This window comes from Meles meles, chromosome 15 (genome assembly GCF_922984935.1).
Source record: "Meles meles chromosome 15, mMelMel3.1 paternal haplotype, whole genome shotgun sequence".
NCBI classification, from domain to species: domain Eukaryota; kingdom Metazoa; phylum Chordata; class Mammalia; order Carnivora; family Mustelidae; genus Meles; species Meles meles.
The window spans coordinates 65,606,497-65,624,860 of record NC_060080.1 but is presented as its reverse complement, the minus strand read 5'-3'; the positions used below and the strand labels follow the sequence as shown (position 1 = coordinate 65,624,860).

The window sequence follows — 18,364 nt, the reverse complement described above, 5'->3', positions numbered from 1 at the left end:
AAGGGTTCTTACACAGCACTCAAAGATTAATTACTCAAAAGAAAAAAATGTGTAAAAAATAAGAAAATATAATTCATTCAAACAGGGATACAATAGTCTTACAAATATAAATCTTATTAATAAACTTCAACTTCATTTATAATTAAGATAATGAGATACTTCAGGGCACCTGGGTGGCTCATCGGGTTAAAACCTCTGCCTTCGGCTCAGGTCACGATCCCAGGGTCCTGGGATCGAGCCCCATATTGGTCTCTCTGCTCAGCGGGAAGCCTGCTTCCCTTCCTCTCTCTCTGCCTGCCTCTCTGCCTACTTGTGATCTCTGTCTGTCAAATAAATAAATAAAAATCTTAAAAAAAAAAAGATAATGAGATACTTCCTCTTATATCCAAGAGACTGACCAAGTTTAAAATTTTGGTAGTAGATTATGTTGGCCAGGGTGTGAATGTACATAAACTTTCCCATTCCCTCTTGGTAGAAACCAATTATTAGGCCTCATTTGAAGATAATTTGATAATATCCATTATCATATGAAATGCATGTATTTTTTAAACAGCAGTCTTCTAAGAATATATGTATTATATGAATATATGTGAATAAATATATGACAGATATTAATTATAATTACAAAACACTCAGCACAACTCAAGTATCCATCAACATGATTATGCTTTCTCGTACTTTGTGCTTACATAAATTATGACGCATTCATTTACTAGTATACCTTACAAACATCAAAACAGTGACATAAATCTATATGCTGTTTTTTTGTATAGGGTTTTTGTTGTTTCTAGAAATAATTTTAATTTGAATAATATAAGGTGTCTAAAGTTGGAAACAGTTTCCTTTTTATTATATACCTACTTATACTGTTGATATTTTGTAATGTATTATTCAAAATGACCTTGAGAAGCAAAATGTACATGGCATATTTCTTGGTAAAGCAGTGAGTGAACAAAAGACCATTTAGGTATCATCCTTTTTCTATAGAATTATACACATAAAGACACATGCACATGGAAAAGATTGGAAAGTTGTGCACCAAATTATAAAAAGTAGTTTTGGGGTAATCCAGGTTCTGCTAGGAGAATCCAAGCTTCCCAGAGAATGTCTCAGAGAAAGTTATGTGGAACAGGGGTGTTTTGCAGACTCCTAAGGCTTCTCCCTTCTTAACTGCCGGTGAATAAGGGACTTCTAAGAAGACCTGGCTTCCAGAGGAGAGAACATGAAAAGGACACACAGAGTGCTAAGAATAAGTCAGTTGGATGCGCTTGACCTGAACAAGGCCCTGGAGCAGCTAGTTTGGTCCCAGTTTCCTCAGTGCTTTCATGGATTTAAGCCAGGGCTGTTAGCCCACTTTGAACCAGAGGTAAAAGCATTGTTGTGGCTTTTCTTGTGGCGATTCACCGTCTATTCTCAAAATGCCAACGTGGGACAATCCATTTTGAATATTCAGTATAAAAATGATTTTTCCCCAAAGCTGAGGTACCAGCCACCAAGTAAGAATCAGAAGCTGTGGTATGCTGTGTGTACGATTGGCAGGACGTGACTGGAAGAGTGTTGCTATGACCTGTTTGGAAACTGTCATTTGGCATCATTTGGGAAAGCCAGGCAGTGTATGAATATCATGGTTGGACTTACTAAATTATGTGGGCTGATTAATTTCCTGATTTTCCTTCAGAGGGCAAGTTTGCAACTTTGACAGAATGTCTCCTATGCATTCATTCTGTATTTTGCAAGCCCCAAAACATACGTGAAGTTGGCTTTGAGTATATGAAGAGGGAACTTCTCTGGCATGGTTTTGCTGAGTTTCTGATTTTTCTCTTACCACTTATTAATACCCAGAAATTGAAAGCTAAGTTGTCTTCATGGTGTATTCCTCTTACTGGTGCTCCTAATAGTGACAGTACATTATCCACCAGTGGCAAACAATGTTCTCTGTGTGGAGAGTGGCCCAACCATGCCTCACACCATAGGATGTGAGCACATCTTCTGTTACTACTGTGTTAAAAGTAGTTTCTTATTTGATGTGTACTTTACTTGTCCTAAGTGTGGCACAGAGGTACACAGTGTGCAGCCACTGAAATCAGGAATTGAGATGTCAGAAATGAATGCTCTTTAGAAATTAAGATTGTTTCCTCTGAGGAAAACTATATTATGTTCAAATCCTTAATATTAGTCATCCTAAGCATACTGTTTAGGTATCTTTTTTATGAAGGGATGTGCTTCTCAGCCACTGTCTTCTTTTCCTTTCCAAGAATGACAAAATTCTAATGACTAGAAACCACATGATTCTGTATATATTATGCAAACAATAATGTGTTACTTTTCTTTAAATCATTGCATTCAATTTTTTTAATTTTTAATTTTTATTTTGCATTCAATTTTTAATGTTGAGAATAATGGACAGTTTTTGTCCGACTACTAAAAACACTCTTTAATTTTGCTACTTCCTAGAAAGAGGTTAGATTCTAAAATAATTTCAGAGACTCAGGATGAGTGCGTATTTATTTTCAAAGATGGCATTCATTGTAACATCATAATCTGACAATGATAAGACCCTGTTGTTTTAAGACGTAAGATCTAGTGCCCCAGTTGTAATTTTAAGCTACTCCCTAAAACCTGTTGTTAAAGGGTTCAGTTGGCTTCATTCTCGGGCAAAATGATGGCCATGAGGAGCTCCAGATATGTTTTGCCAGGCTTCTGATCCCCCAGAAATAAGAGACTCTTGCATAATAGTACTGGCTAAGTCCAGGACCTCATTGTCATTGGTCTGCCTGGGATTACACATTTGTGAACCAGGACAAAAAAGTACCAGTCTTGATTACTAGATGTGTACCTCGTGGCCCCATAGTAGGAGAGAGGCAGTTCACCACAGGAAACCCAGGTGCCATTGTAAGAATAGTGGGTGGTGGGCATGTAAAAACAACAGATTCCCACTAGAGTCCACATTTGCCTTTTCTCATATCAAAAGTCTGTATGTATCCTTTAATTTTGCCAGTGATCTAAGTTGATGACGGCATAAGTAAGTGAATGGTTGACTTAGATTAAAGATTTAAAAGGATTAAATAAATATTTTTTATACCAATAAAAAAGTAGTTTTAATGGAATATCAGGTGATATTTGTAATTATTTCCATATATCATTTTATTTTTATTTTATTTTTGAGGAGCATGTAGTATCTTTCTCTTGAAAAGCTACTTTTATTTATTTATTTTTAAATTATTTTTATTGACGTGTATTATTTGCCCTGGGGTACAGGTCTGTGAATCATCAGGCTTACACATTTCACAGCACTCACCATAGCCCATACCCTCCCCAATGTCCACAACCCTACCATCCTATCCCTACCTCTCATCCTCCAGCAACCCTCAGTTTGTTTTGTGAGATTAAGAGTCTTTTATGGTTTGTCTCCCTCCAGATCCATCTTGCTTCATTTTTTCCTTCCCTATGCCCCACAGCCCCCCACCCTGCCTCTCAAATTCCTCATATCAGAGAGATCATATAATTGTCTTTCGCTGATTGACTTATTTTGCTCAGCATAATACCCTCTAGTTCCATCCACATCGTTGCAAATGGCGAGGTTTCAATTTTTTATGGTTGCATAGTATTCCATTGTGTATATATACCACCTCTTCTTTATCTATTCATCTGTTGATGGACATCTATGTTCTTTCCATAGTTTGGCTATTGTGGACATTGCTGCTATAAACATTTGGATGCACATGCCCCTTCAGGTCACTACATTTGTATCTTTAGGGTAAATACAGAATAGTGCAATAGCTGGGTCATAGGGTAGCTCTATTTTCAACTTTTTGAGGAACCTCCATGCTGTTTTCCAGAATGTCTGCACCAGTTTGCATTCCCACTAGCAATTTAGGAGGGTTCCCTTTTCTCTGCATTCTTCCAACATCTATCATTTCCTGATTTGTTAATTTTAGCCATTCTGACTGGTGTGAGGTGGTATCTCATTGTGGTTTTGATTTGTATTTCCCTGATGCTGAGTGATGTGGAGTACTTTCTCGTGTGTCTATTGGCCATTTGGATGTCTTCTTTGCAGAAATGTCTTTTCATGTCCTCTTCCCATTTCTTTTTTTTTTTTCATTTTATTTATTTTTTCAGCGTAACAGTATTCATTCTTTTTGCACAACACCCAGTGCTCCATGCAAAACGTGCCCTCCCCATTACTCACCACCTGTTCCCCCAACCTCCCACCCCTGACCCTTCAAAACCCTCAGGTTGTTTTTCAGAGTCCATAGTCTCTTATGGTTCGCCTCCCCTTCCAAATTTTTTTTTTTTTAATAAACATATAATGTATTTTTATCCCCAGGGGTACAGGTCTGTGAATCACCAGGTTTACACACTTCACAGCACTCACGATAGCATATACCCTCCCCAATGTCCATAGCCCCCTCCCCCTCTCCCAATCCCACCTGCCCCCAGCAACCCCCAGTTTGTTTTGTGAGATTAAGAGTCATTTATGGTTTGTCTCCCTCCCAATCCCATCTTGTTTCATTGATTCTTCTCCTATCCCCCTAACCCCCATGTTGCTTCTCCATGTACTCATATCAGGGAGATCATATGATAGTTGTCTTTCTCCGATTGACTTATTTCACTAAGCATGATACACTCTAGTTCCATCCATGTCGTCGCAAATGGCATGATTTCATTTCTTTTGATGGCTGCATAGTATTCCATTGTGTATATATACCACATCTTCTTTATCCATTCATCTGTTGGTGGACATCTAGGTTCTTTCCATAGTTTGGCTATTGTAGACATTGCTGCTATAAACATTCGGGTACACGTACCCCTTCGGATCACTATGTTTGTATCTTTAGGGTAAATACCCAGTAGTGCAATTGCTGGGTCATAGGGTAGTTCTATTTTCAACATTTTGAGGAACCTCCATGCTGTTTTCCAGAGTGGTTGCACCAGCTTGCATTCCCACCAACAGTGGAGGAGGGTTCCCCTTTCTCCACATCCTCGCCAGCATCTGTCATTTCCTGACTTGTTAATTTTAGCCATTCTGACTGGTGTGAGGTGATATCTCATTGTGGTTTTGATTTGTATTTCCCTGATGCCGAGTGACGTGGAGCACTTTTTCATGTGTCTGTTGGCCATCTGGATGTCTTCTTTGCAGAAATGTCTGTTCATGTCCTCTGCCCATTTCTTGATTGGATTGTTTGTTCTTTGGGTGTTGAGTTTGCTAAGTTCCTTATAGATTTTGGATACTAGCCCTTTATCTGATATGTCGTTTGCAAATATCTTCTCCCATTCTGTCAGTTGTCTTTTGGTTTTGTGAACTGTTTCCTTTGCTGTGCAAAAGCTTTTGATCTTGATGAAATCCCAATAGTTCATTTTTGCCCTTGCTTCCCTTGCCTTTGCCGTTGTTCCTAGGAAGATGTTGCTACGGCTGAGGTCGAAGAGGTTGCTGCCTGCATTCTCCTCAAGGATTTGGATGGATTCCTTTCTCACATTGAGGTCCTTCATCCATTTGGAGTCTATTTTCGTGTGTGGTGTAAGGAAGTGGTCCAATTTCATTTTTCTGCATGTGGCTGTCCAATTTTCCCAGCACCATTTATGGAAGAGGCTGTCTTTTTTCCATTGGACATTCTTTCCTGCTTTGTCAAAGATTAGTTGACCATAGAGTTGAGGGTCGATTTCTGGGCTCTCTATTCTGTTCCACTGATCTATGTGTCTGTTTTTTTGCCAGTACCATGCTGTCTTGATGATAACAGCTTTGGAATAGAGCTCGAAGTCCGGAATTGTGATGCCACCAACTTTGGCTTTCTTTTTCAATATTCCTTTGGCTATTCGAGGTCTTTTCTGGTTCCATATAAATTTGAGGATTATTTGTTCCATTTCTTTGAAAAAAATGGATGGTATTTTGATAGGGATTGCATTAAATGTGTAGATTGCTTTAGGTAGCATAGACATTTTCACAATATTTATTCTTCCAATCCAGGAGCATGGAACATTTTTCCATTTTTTTGTGTCTTCCTCAATTTCTTTCATGAGTACTTTATAATTTTCTGTGTATAGATTCTTAGTCTCTTTGGTTAGGTTTATTCCTAGGTATCTTATAGTTTTGGGTACAATTGTAAATGGGATTGACTCCTTAATTTCTCTTTCTTCAGTCTTGTTGTTGGTGTACAGAAATGCAACTGATTTCTGTGCATTGATTTTATATCCTGACACTTTACTGAATTCCTGTACAAGTTCTAGCAGTTTGGGAGTGGAGTCTTTTGGGTTTTCCACATATAGTATCATATCATCTGTGAAGAGTGATAGTTTGACTTCTTCTTTACCAATTTGGATGCCTTTGATTTCTTTTTGTTGTCTGATTGCTGAGGCTAGGACTTCTAGTACTATGTTGAATAGCAGTGGTGATAATGGACATCCCTGCCGTGTTCCTGACCTTAACGGAAAAGCTTTCAGTTTTTCTCCATTGAGAATGATATTTGCGGTGGGTTTTTCATAGATGGCTTTGATAATATTGAGGTATGTGCCCTCTATCCCCACACTTTGAAGAGTTTTGATCAGGAAGGGATGCTGTACTTTGTCAAATGCTTTTTCAGCATCTATTGAGAGTATCATATGGTTCTTGTTCTTTCTTTTATTAATGTGTTCTATCACATTGATTGATTTGCGGATGTTGAACCAACCCTGAAGCCCTGGAATAAATCCCACTTGATCGTGGTGAATAATCCTTTTAATGTATTGTTGAATCCTATTGGCTAGTATTTTGGCGAGAATTTTTGCGTCTGTGTTCATCAAGGATATTGGTCTATAGTTCTCTTTTTTGGTGGGATCCTTGTCTGGTTTTGGGATCAAAGTGATGCTGGCCTCATAAAATGAGTTTGGAAGTTTTCCTTCCATTTCTATTTTTTGGAACAGTTTCAGGAGAATAGGAATGAGTTCTTCTTTAAATGTTTGGTAGAATTCCCCTGGGAAGCCGTCTGGCCCTGGGCTTTTGTTTGTTTGGAGATTTTGGATGACTGTTTCAATCTCCTTACTGGTTATGGGCCTGTTCAGGTTTTCTATTTCTTCCTGGTTAAGTTGTGATAGTTTATATGTCTCTAGGAATGCATCCATTTCTTCCAGATTGTCCAATTTGTTGGCGTAGAGTTGCTCATAGTATGTTCTTATAATTGTCTGTATTTCTTTGGTGCTAGTTGTGATCTCTCCTCTTTCATTCATGATTTTATTTATTTGGGTCCTTTCTCTTTTCTTTTTGATGAGTCTGGCCAGGGGTTTATCAATCTTATTGATTCTTTCAAAGAACCAGCTCCTAGTTTCATTGATTTTTTCTATTGTTTTTTTTTGGTTTCTATTTCATTGATTTCTGCTCTGATCTTTATGATTTCTCTTCTCCTGCTGGGTTTAGGGTTTCTTTCTTGTTCTTTCTCCAGCTCCTTTACGTGTAGGGTTAGGTTGTGTACTTGAGACCTTTCCTGTTTCTTGAGAAAGGCTTGTACCGCTATATATTTTCCTCTCAGGACTGCCTTTGCTGTGTCCCACAGATTTTGAACCGTTGTGTTTTCATTATCATTTGTTTCCATGAATTTTTTCAATTCTTCTTTAATTTCCTGGTTAACCCATTCATTCTTTAGAAGGATGCTGTTTAGTCTCCATGTATTTGGGTTCTTTCCAGCTTTCCTCTTGTGATTGAGTTCTAGCTTCAGAGCATTGTGGTCTGAAAATATGCAGGGAATGATCCTAATCTTTTGATACCGGTTGAGACCTGATTTGTGACCCAGGATGTGATCTATTCTTGAGAAGGTTCCATGTGCACTAGAGAAGAATGTGTATTCTGTTGCTTTGGGATGAAATGTTCTGAATATATCTGTGATGTCCATCTGGTCCAGTGTGTCATTTAAGGCCTTTATTTCCTTGTTGATCTTTTGCTTGGATGATCTGTCCATTTCAGTGAGGGGAGTGTTAAAGTCCCCTATTATTATTGTATTATTATTGATGTGTTTCTTTGATTTTGTTATTAATTGGTTGATATAGTTGGCTGCTCCCACGTTAGGGGCATAGATATTTAAAATTGTTAGATCTTCTTGTTGGACAGACCCTTTGAGTAGGATATAGTGTCCTCCCTCATCTCTTATTATAGTCTTTGGCTTGAAATCTAATTGATCTGATATAAGGATTGCCACCCCAGCTTTCTTCTGATGCCCATTAGCATGGTAAATTGTTTTCCACCCCCTCACTTTAAATCTGGAGGTGTCTTCGCGTCTAAAATGAGTTTCTTGTAGGCAACATACTGATGGGTTTTGTTTTTTTATCCATTCTGATACCCTGTGTCTTTTGATTGGGGCATTTAGCCCATTAACATTCAGGGTAACTATTGAGAGATATGAATTTAGTGCCATTATTAGTCTGTAAGGTGACTGTTACTGTATATTGTCTCTGTACCTTTCTGATCTACTACTTTTAGGCTCTCTCTTTGCTTAGAGGACCCCTTTCAATATTTCCTGTAGAGCTGGTTTGGTGTTTGCAAATTCTTTCAGTTTTTGTTTGTCCTGGAAGATTTTTATCTCTCCTTCTATTTTCAATGATAGCCTAGCTGGATAGAGTATTCTTGGCTGCGTGTTTTTCTCGTTTAGTACTCTGAATCTATCATGCCAGCTCTTTCTGGCCTGCCAGGTCTCTGTGGATAAGTCTGCTGCCAATCTAATATTTTTACCATTGTATGTTACAGACTTCTTTTCTCGGGCTGCTTTCAGGATTTTCTCTTTGTCACTAAGACTTGTAAATTTTACTATTAGGTGACGGGGTGTGGATCTATTCTTGTTGACTTTGAGGGGGGTTCTCTGCATCTCCTGGATTTTGATGCTTGTTCCCTTTGCCATATTAGGGAAATTCTCTCCAATGATTCTCTCCAATAGACCTTCTGCTCCCCTCTCTGTTTCTTCTTCTTCTGGAATCCCAATTATTCTAATGTTGTTTCGTCTTATGGTGTCACTTATCTCTCGAATTCTCCCTTCATGGTCCAGTAGCTGTTTGTCCCTCTTTTGCTCAGCTTCCTTATTCTCTGTCATTTGGTCTTCTATATCACTAATTCTTTCTTCTGCGCCATTTATCCTAGCAGTGAGAGCCTCCATTTTTGATCGCACCTCATTAATAGCTTTTTTGATTTCAACTTGGTTAGATTTTAGTTCTTTAATTTCTCCAGAAAGGGCTTTAATATCTCCAGAGAGGGTTTCTCTAATATCTTCCATGCCTTTTTCGAGCCCGGCTAGAATGTTCAGAATCGTCATTCTGAACTCTTGATCTGACATATTACCAATGTCTGTGTTGATTAGGTCCCTAGCCTTCGGTACTGTCTCTTGTTCTTTTGTTTGTGGTGATTTTTTCCGCCTTGTCATTTTGTCCAGATAAGAGGATATGAAGGAGCAAATAAACTACTAAAAGGGTGGCAAAGACCCCAGAAAAATGCGCTGTAACCAAATCAGAAGAGACCCCTAATTGTGGGGGGGAGAAAGGTGATAAAAACAGGTTCTGAAAAAAAAAAAAAAAAAAGGAAAAAAATTTAAAAAATAAAACAAAAAAAATATAAAAAAGAAAGAAAAAATATATATATTTAGATGAACTAGTCAAAAAACGTTAAAAAAGAAAAGGGTAAAAAGTTTTAAAAAATTTAGCAGAAGAAGAAAAAAAAAATTGAAAAAAGAAAAAAAAAATTGAAGTAGCCACAAGACTAAAGAATCATGGGGAGAAAGCCATGAGTTCCGTGCTTTGCTTTCTCCTCCTCTGGAATTGCTCTGCTGTCTTAGGAGTTGAACCTGCTTTCTCCTTGATAGATGAACTTCGTCCTGGCTGGATATTTTGTTGATCTTCTGGGGGAGGGGCCTGTTGTAGTGACTCTCAAGTGTCTTTGCCCGAGGCGGGATTGCACCGCCCTTACCGGCGGCAGGACTAAGTAATCGGCTCGGGTTCGCTTTTGGGAGCTTCTGTTCCCTGAACGCTTTCCGTAGAGTTCCGGAGGACGGGAATGAAAATGGCGGCCTCCCAGTCTCCGGCCCGGAGGAGCCGAGAGCCTGGGGCCCCACTCCTCAGTGCGCCCCCAGAAGAGAGCACCCAATCACTCCCGTATCCCCAGCCTCTAGCCACGCTCCGAGCTCACCCAGCCCGCGACCAGTTCAAGGTAACCCCGAGCTGAGAGTTCAGTCCTCGGCTCTGTCTCTGCAGCCGGCTTCTCCGTTCTAATACCTGCAAGCTCTCCGACACTCCGACACCCCCGATCCTTCTGTGACCCTGCGGGGCCTGGGGCCACGCTGACCCCGCGTGGGCTTCACCGTGGTTTAGCCTCTGGAGCAATGTCCCTCAGTGGAACAGACTTTTAAAAGTCCTGATTTTGTGCTCCGTTCCTCCGCCGCTTGCCGGGAGCCGGCCCCTCCCCCCGCGGTCTATCTTCCCGTCGTTTTAGATTCACTTCTCCGCCAGTCCTACCTTTCAGAAAGTGGTTGATTTTCTGTTTCTAGAGTTGCTGTTCTTCTTCTCTTCGCTCTCCTGTTGGATTTGTAGGTGTTTGCAATGTTTAGATAAGCTATCGAGCTGATCTCCTGCTACCTGATGTAGTCTCAGGCTGCTACTTCTCCGCCATCTTCCCTCTTCCCATTTCTTGATTGGATTATTTGTTCTTTAGATGTTGAGTTTGATAATTTCTTTATAGATTTGGATACTAGCCCTTTATCTGATGTCATTTGCGAGTATCTTCTCCCATTCTGTCAGTTGTCTTTTCATTTTGTTGAGCTACTTTTATTTTTTAAAGCCCCTTCATAACCCTCTGGTTGTTTTTCAGAGTCCATAGTCTCTCATGGTTCATCCCCCCTTCCAGTTTCCCTCAACTCCCTCTCCTCTCCATCTCCCCATGTCCTCCATGTTATTTGTTATGCTCCACAAATAAGTGAGACCATATGATACTTGACTTTCTCTGCTTGACTTATTTCGCTCAGCATAATTTCTTCCAGTCCAGTGCCATGTTGCTTCTTTCTAATCTGCATCTACAGATGGTACCTTTGAATATATTCCCTTAACAATCATTTAACAAATTTTGAGTGCCTGAACACTCTGTTATCAGGAGGTATTCTGGGTGTTGCAACTGTGTCCAGTGTAAGAAGCTAATGTTCTAGTATAGGAACTAGATGATGAACAAACAATAAGAAAATGAATGAGTATATAATTTCAAATAGTGGTTAATACATTTAAACATTTGAGAAGTAACCTGGTTTGTTTCCTGCTCAGAGGAGCTGCCTTGACACAAAGTTATGAGGCAAATCTATGATTCTCCTGGCAATTCGCACATATTCCTCTAACACACGTTTTAGTCATTGACTATCTACTTTAGGAAAGGCATTGTGCTCGATGCTAGAGATATGATCTTAAATGAAATATGTCTTACCTTTTAATGCTTATAGTCCTTAATGTAGTAGGCCATTTTTCTATTATACTTATTTTTCTCAAAAGAAGAATTTGACTTGATAATGGTTCTTAAATTGGGGGAATCCAGAGAATTTAAGCACAATTTGGGATTTTTATCAAAGTACACTTGGCAGACTTATATTTTATTACTGCAGTCTACTGGACTCATATCATTCTTTTGGGTCTATATTTATAGGAGCCAAATGTGTAGGTGGTATATATGCTTTAGACACACCTTAGGTGATTTCGATATATCTCTCTTAATTGGGAGTCACTAAGTTTGATCATCAGTATGGTCAATTCCAGCTTGAAAGTGGGACATTGCTTTAGCTTATTTAGTCAGACAATGAGGGAAAAGGTACAAAATTTACATCTCTGTCTCTGTTGGAATATAAATAAGTCCTATGAAAACACTAGTTGAAATTACTCCCCCAAGAATTGTCTGGCATGATTCTTTATGTTCAGAAATGATGCTACTGACTACTAGCAGCAAATGTGACTTCAAAGTCAGTGGGCAAAGGGAGCATAAATATCTCCTTGAATATAAATCATAATGTCAAAACAACTTACTGAGTCAAGAGTCAATGGGAAGACGAGACAGCTTTATCATTTGTGTCATGAAGATAAAGCCACTGGTTGAGTTATTGGTTCATTGTTTTAGTGCAGTTCTGATGACAAGTGTGGGCACCTGTGGAGTTTCACTTTTCCAGAAAAAAAAGAGAGAGAGGGAGAGGAAGAAGGGGGAGAGGAGCATTGTACTAACACCATCTCTCTAATTTCATGGGGTATCTTCAGTATCTTTGCAAACACCGAACATTTATTGTGTGTCCAGTGTTGAACTCAGTCCTTTGCTCTTTTTTTTTTAAATTTATTTTTATTTGTTTATTTACAGCATAACAGTGTTCATTGTTTTGGCATCACACCCAGTGCTCCATGCAGTACGTGCCCTCCCTATTACCCACCACCTGGTTCCTCAACCTCCCACTCCCCCCACCCCCCTGCCGCCCCTTCATAACCCTCTGGTTGTTTTTCAGAGTCCATAGTCTCTCATGGTTCATCTCCCCTTCCAGTTTCCCTCAACTCCCTCTCCTCTCCATCTCCCCATGTCCTCCATGTTATTTGTTATGCTCCACAAATAAGTGAGACCATATGATACTTGACTTTCTCTGCTTGACTTATTTCGCTCAGCATAATCTCTTCCAGTCCCGTCCATGTTGCTACAAAATTTGGGTATTCGTCCTTTCTGATGGAGGCATAATACTCCATTGTGTATATGGACCACATCTTCCTTATCCATTCATCCGTTGAAGGGCATCTTGGTTCTTTCCACAGTTTGGCGACCGTAGCCATTGCTGCAATAAACATTGGGGTACAAATGGCCCTTCTTTTCACTACATCTGTATCTTTGGGGTAAATACCCAGCAGTACAATTGCAGGGTCATAGGGAAGCTCTATTTTTAATTTCTTCGGGAATCTCCACACTGTTCTCCAAAGTGGCTGCACTAACTTGCATTCCCACCAACAGTGTAAGAGGGTTCCCCTTTCTCCACATCCTCTCCAACATACGTTGTTTCCTGTCTTGCTAATTTTGGCCATTCTAACTGGTATTAGGTGGTATCTCAATGTTGTTTTAATTTGAATCTCCCTGATGGCTAGTGATGAAGAACATTTTTTCATGTGTCTGATAGCCATTTGTATGTCTTCATTGGAGAAGTGTCTGTTCATATCTTCTGCCCATTTTTTGATATGATTATCTGTTTTGTGTGTGTTGAGTTTGAGAAGTTGTTTATAGATCTTGGATATCAACCTTTTGTCTGTACTGTCATTTGCAAATATCTTCTCCCATTCCGTGGGTTGCCCCTTTGTTTTGTTGACTGTTTCCTTTGCTGTGCAGAAACTTTTGATCTTGATGAAGTCCCAAAAGTTCATTTTTGCTTTTGTTTCCTTGGCCTTTGGAGACATATCTTGAAAGAAGTTGCTGTGGCTGATATCGAAGAGGTTACTGCCTATGTTCTCCTCTAGGATTCTGATAGATTCCTGTCTCACGTTGAGGTCTTTTATCCATTTCGAGTTTATCTTTGTGTATGGTGTAAGAGAATGGTCGAGTTTCATTCTTCTACATATCGCTGTCCAGTTTTCCCAGCACCATTTATTGAAGAGACTGTCTTTTTTCCATTGAATATTTTTTCCTGTTTTGTCGAAGATTATTTGACTATAGAGTTGAGGGTCCATATCTGGGCTCTCCACTCTGTTCCACTGGTCTATGTGTCTGTTTTTATGCCAGTACCACGCTGTCTTGGTGATCACAGCTTTGTAGTAAAGCTTGAAATCGGGTAACGTGATGCTGCCAGTTTTGTTTTTGTTTTTCAACATTTCCTTAGCAATTCGGGGTCTCTTCTGGCTCCATACAAATTTTAGGATTATTTGCTCCAGCTCTTTGAAAAATATCGGTGGAATTTTGATCGGAATGGCATTAAAAGTATAGATTGCTCTAGGCAGTATAGACATTTTAACAATGTTTATTCTTCCAATCCAAGAGCATGGAACAGTCTTCCATCTTTTTGTGTCTTCTTCAATTTCTTTCATGAGTGTTCTGTAGTTCCTCGAGTACAGGTCCTTTACTTCTTTGGTTAGGTTTATGCCCAGGTATCTTATGGTTCTTGATGCTATAGTAAATGGAATCGATTCTCTAATTTCCCTTTCTGTATTTTCATTGTTGGTGTATAAGAAAGCCACTGATTTCTGTACATTGACTTTGTATCCTGCCACGTTACTGAATTGCTGTATGAGTTCTAGTAGTTTGGGGGTGGAGTCTTTGGAGTTTTCCATATAAAGAATCATGTCATCTGAGAAGAGAGAGAGTTTGACTTCTTCCTTGCCAATTTGGATACCTTTTATTTCTCTTTGTTGTCTGATTGCCGTTAATAGAACTTCTAATACTATGTTGAACAAGAGTGGTGAGAGTGGGCATCCTTGTCGTGTTCCTGATCTCAACGGGAAGGCTGCAAGCTTTTTCCCATTGAAGATGATATTTGCTGTGGGTCTTTCATAGATAGATTTTATGAAGTTTAGGAATGTTCCCTCTATCCCTATACTTTGAAGCGTTTTCATCAGGAATGGATGCTGGATTTTGTCAAATGCTTTTTCTGCATCAATTGAGAGGACCATGTGGTTCTTCTCTCTTCTCTTATTGATGTGTTCTATCACACTGATTGATTTGCGAATGTTGAACCAACCTTGCAACCCAGGGATGAATCCCACCTGGTCATGGTGGATAATCTTTTTAATGCGCTGCTGGATCCTGTTTGCTGGGATCTTGTTGAGAATCTTTGCATCCATATTCATCAGTGATATTGGTCTGAAATTCTCCTTTTTGGTAGGGTCTTTGCCTGATTTGGGGATCAGGGTAATGCTGGCTTCATAAAAAGAGTCTGGAAGTTTTCCTTCTGCTTCAATTTTTTGGAACAGCTTCAGGAGAATTGGTGTTATTTCTTCTTTGAAAGTTTGGTAGAATTCCCCAGGGAATCCGTCAGGTCCTGGGCTCTTGTTTTTTTGGGAGGTTTTTGATCACTGCTCCAATCTCATTACTAGATATCGGTCTATTCAGGTTGTCAATTTCTTCCTGGTTCAATTTTGGGAGTTTGTAGCTTTCCAGGATGCATCCATTTCATCTAGGTTGCTTAGCTTATTGGCATATAACTGTTGGTAATAATTTCTGATGATTGTTTCTATTTCCTTGGTGTTAGTTGTGATCTCTCCCTTTTCATTCATAATTTTATTAATTTGGGCTTTCTCTCTTTTCTTTTGGATTAGTGTGGCCAATGGTTTATTGATCTTATTGATTCTTTCAAAAAACCAGCTTCTAGTTTCATTGATACGTTCTACTGTATCTCTCGTTTCTACCTCATTGATCTCTGCTCTAATCTTGATTATTTCCCTTCTTGCATGTGGAGTTGGTTTGATTTGTTGTTGATTCTCCAGTTCTTTAAGGTGTAGAGACAGCTGGTGTATTCTGGATTTTTCAATGTTTTTGAGGGAGGCTTGGATGGCTATGTATTTCCCCCTTAGAACCGCCTTTGCTGTATCCCATAGGTTTTGGAGCGAGGTGTCTTCATTCTCATTGGTTTCCATGAATTGTTTAAGTTCGTCTTTGATCTCCTGGTTGATCCAAGCATTCTTAAGCAAGGTGGTCTTTAGCTTCCAGGTGTTTGAGTTCCTTCTGAACTTTTCCTTGTGATTGAGCTCCAGTTTCAAAGCATTGTGATCGGAGAATATGCAGGGAATAATGTCAGTCTTTTGGTATCGGTTGAGTCCTGCTTTGTGGCCCAGTATGTGGTCTATTCTGGAGAAGGTTCCATGTGCACTTGAGAAGAATGAGTATTCTGTTGTTTTAGGGTGGAATGTTCTGTATACGTCGATGAGGTCCATCTGGTCCAATGTTTCATTCAATGCTCTTATTTCTTTATTAATTTTCTGCTTCGATGATCTATTTCTGAGAGAGGCGTATTAAGATCTCCTACTATTATTGTATTCATATCAATATGACTCTTTATCTTGATTAATAGTTTTCTTATGTAATTGGGTGCTCCCATATTGGGGGCATAGATATTCACAATTGTTAGATCGTCTTGGCGGATAGTCCCTTTAAGAATTACGGAGTGTCCTTCTGTATCTCTGACTACAGTCTTTAGTTTAAAATCTAATTTATCTGATATGAGAATCGCTACTCCGGCCTTCTTTTGAGGCCCATTGGCATGAAAGATGCTTCTCCATCCCTTCACTTTCAGTCTGGGTGTATCCTTAGGTTCAAAATGGGTCTCTTGTAGACAACATATGGATGGGTCCTGTCGTTTTATCCAATCTGCAACCCTGTGTCGTTTTATGGGCGCATTTAGGCCATTCACATTGAGAGTGATTATTGAGAGATAGGTTTTTATTGACATCGTGTTGCCTTTGAAGTCTTTCTGTCTATAGATTGTTTCTATATTTCTGTTCAATGATATTCTTAGGATTTTTTCTCTCTTATAGGACCCCCCTTAATATTTCCTGCAGTGTCGGCTTGGTGGTTGCATAGTCTTTTAAGCCTTGCCGGTCTTGGAAACTCTTTATCTCTCCATCCATTTTAAATGTCAGTCTTGCTGGATAGAGTATTCTTGGTTGCATGTTCTTCTCATTTAGTACTCTGAATATATTTTGCCAGCCCTTCCTGGCTTTCCAGGTCTCTGTGGACAGGTCTGACGTTATTCTAATGGGCTTTCCTCTGTATGTAAGAAGCTTCTTTGTCCTAGCTGCTTTTAAGAGGGTCTCTCTTGAAACATAATTCCCCATTCTAACGATAAGGTGCCGTGAGGACTTTCGAGAATCTAAAATCTTGGGAGGAAATCTTTCTGCCTCTAGTACATGAACGTTGTTTCCATTCGTGAGATTGGGAAAATTTTCATAGACAACTTCTTCCACTATATCTTCTAGACTTCTTTCTTTTTCTTCCCCTTCAGAGATTCCAATAATTCTGACGTTGGAACATTTCATGGCATCGTTTATTTCCCTGATTCTGTTTTCGTGGCTTCTGAGCTGTTTGTTCCTGGCTTCCTCCTGATCCTTTCTCTCTATCTGTTTGTCCTCCAGATCACTAATTCTATCTTCTGTCTCAGTTACCCTAGCTTTTAGAGAATTTAGATTGGATTGGAACTCATTGAGAGCATTTTGAACATCATCCCTGGTGGCTTTCAGTTCTGCCCTAACATTGTGAACATCATCCCTGGTGGCTTTCAGTTCTGCCCTAATCAATTCTGTTTGGTCATCCATGGCTTTCTCCAACCTAGCTATTGCCTGGATAATTGTTAGTCTGAATTCCTTTTCTGACATATTGTCTATGTCGATAGCCATTAGCTCTGTTGCAGAAGGCCCATCCTCTGTATTTTTCTTCTGTTGGGTATTCCTCCTCCTAGTCATTTTGGTAAGAGATGACTAAACAGATGCAGCTGGACTTATCGATTGTGGTGCAGTCAATGTGCAGCCTGGAACGCTTCTGTGCAATCAGGATTCCCCACCCAAATGAGAGAAAAAAGAAAAGAAAAAGAAATAGAGAAGAAGAAAGAAAAAAAAAAGGGGGAAAGAAAAAAGGAAAAAAAAAGAGAGAGAGAGATAGGAAAAAAAGGGAAGATAAAAGAGAAGGCTCAGCCCAAATGGGCCACAAGGTAAGATTTGTGGAGTATACAAACAAAAACAGACAGACAAAAAGAGTGATAAAAGTATATGACAAGAGAAAAAAATATGTATATATAAGCAAAAAAAAAAAGAGGGAAGAACCTCATCAGAAAGAACCCCAGGTATAAGGTTTATATATTATCAGGACAAACACAAATTCACAGAAACACTGACAGAAGGAAAAATTGGGAGAATGGTTATAGATTCTCAGTGTGGGGGAGGAAGGTTATTTTGATTCTTCCTGAAGGTATCTTGATGTTTTTGTTAAGGGACTCAACTTTCCTGAGTTACAGGGGGATTAGAAACTTGTTTGCCTATAGGGGTAGCATTGACTGGGGAAAGGGGATTACCTTGAAGTTTAACTCTATATGTATAGTAGAAAATAAAAATTAAAAAAGAATAAACTAGACTAAACTAAGTTAAAATTAAAAAAGAATTAAAAAAATAGAAAAACAAAAGAAAAACACGGGTGTATGTATCAAAAAGTTCAGGTTAGAAGGTTATTAAAGAATTTGATGTACTGGACATCTCAGTGTGATGGTAAATAGGTTAAAAAATTATCTGTATGTATAAAAAAAAAGAACCAGAATATTGGTAAAGAGTTAAAAATAAAAGTTGTATTTATGAAGTAGTGGTGATTGTTCTCTTGTAGTCTTTTTTTTTTTTTTTCTTCCTTCCTGGTTGGTTTTCTGGGGGAGGGGCCTGCCACGTGGGTTTTCAGACAATG

At 39.2% G+C, this 18,364-nt stretch overlaps 1 pseudogene; it reads left to right on the top strand.

Moving 5' to 3' along the window:
* The window catches only part of LOC123925687, a 116,727-nt pseudogene extending 114,608 nt beyond the window's left edge, over positions 1-2,119 (top strand).
* The last annotated feature ends 16,245 nt before the right edge of the window (positions 2,120-18,364 follow it).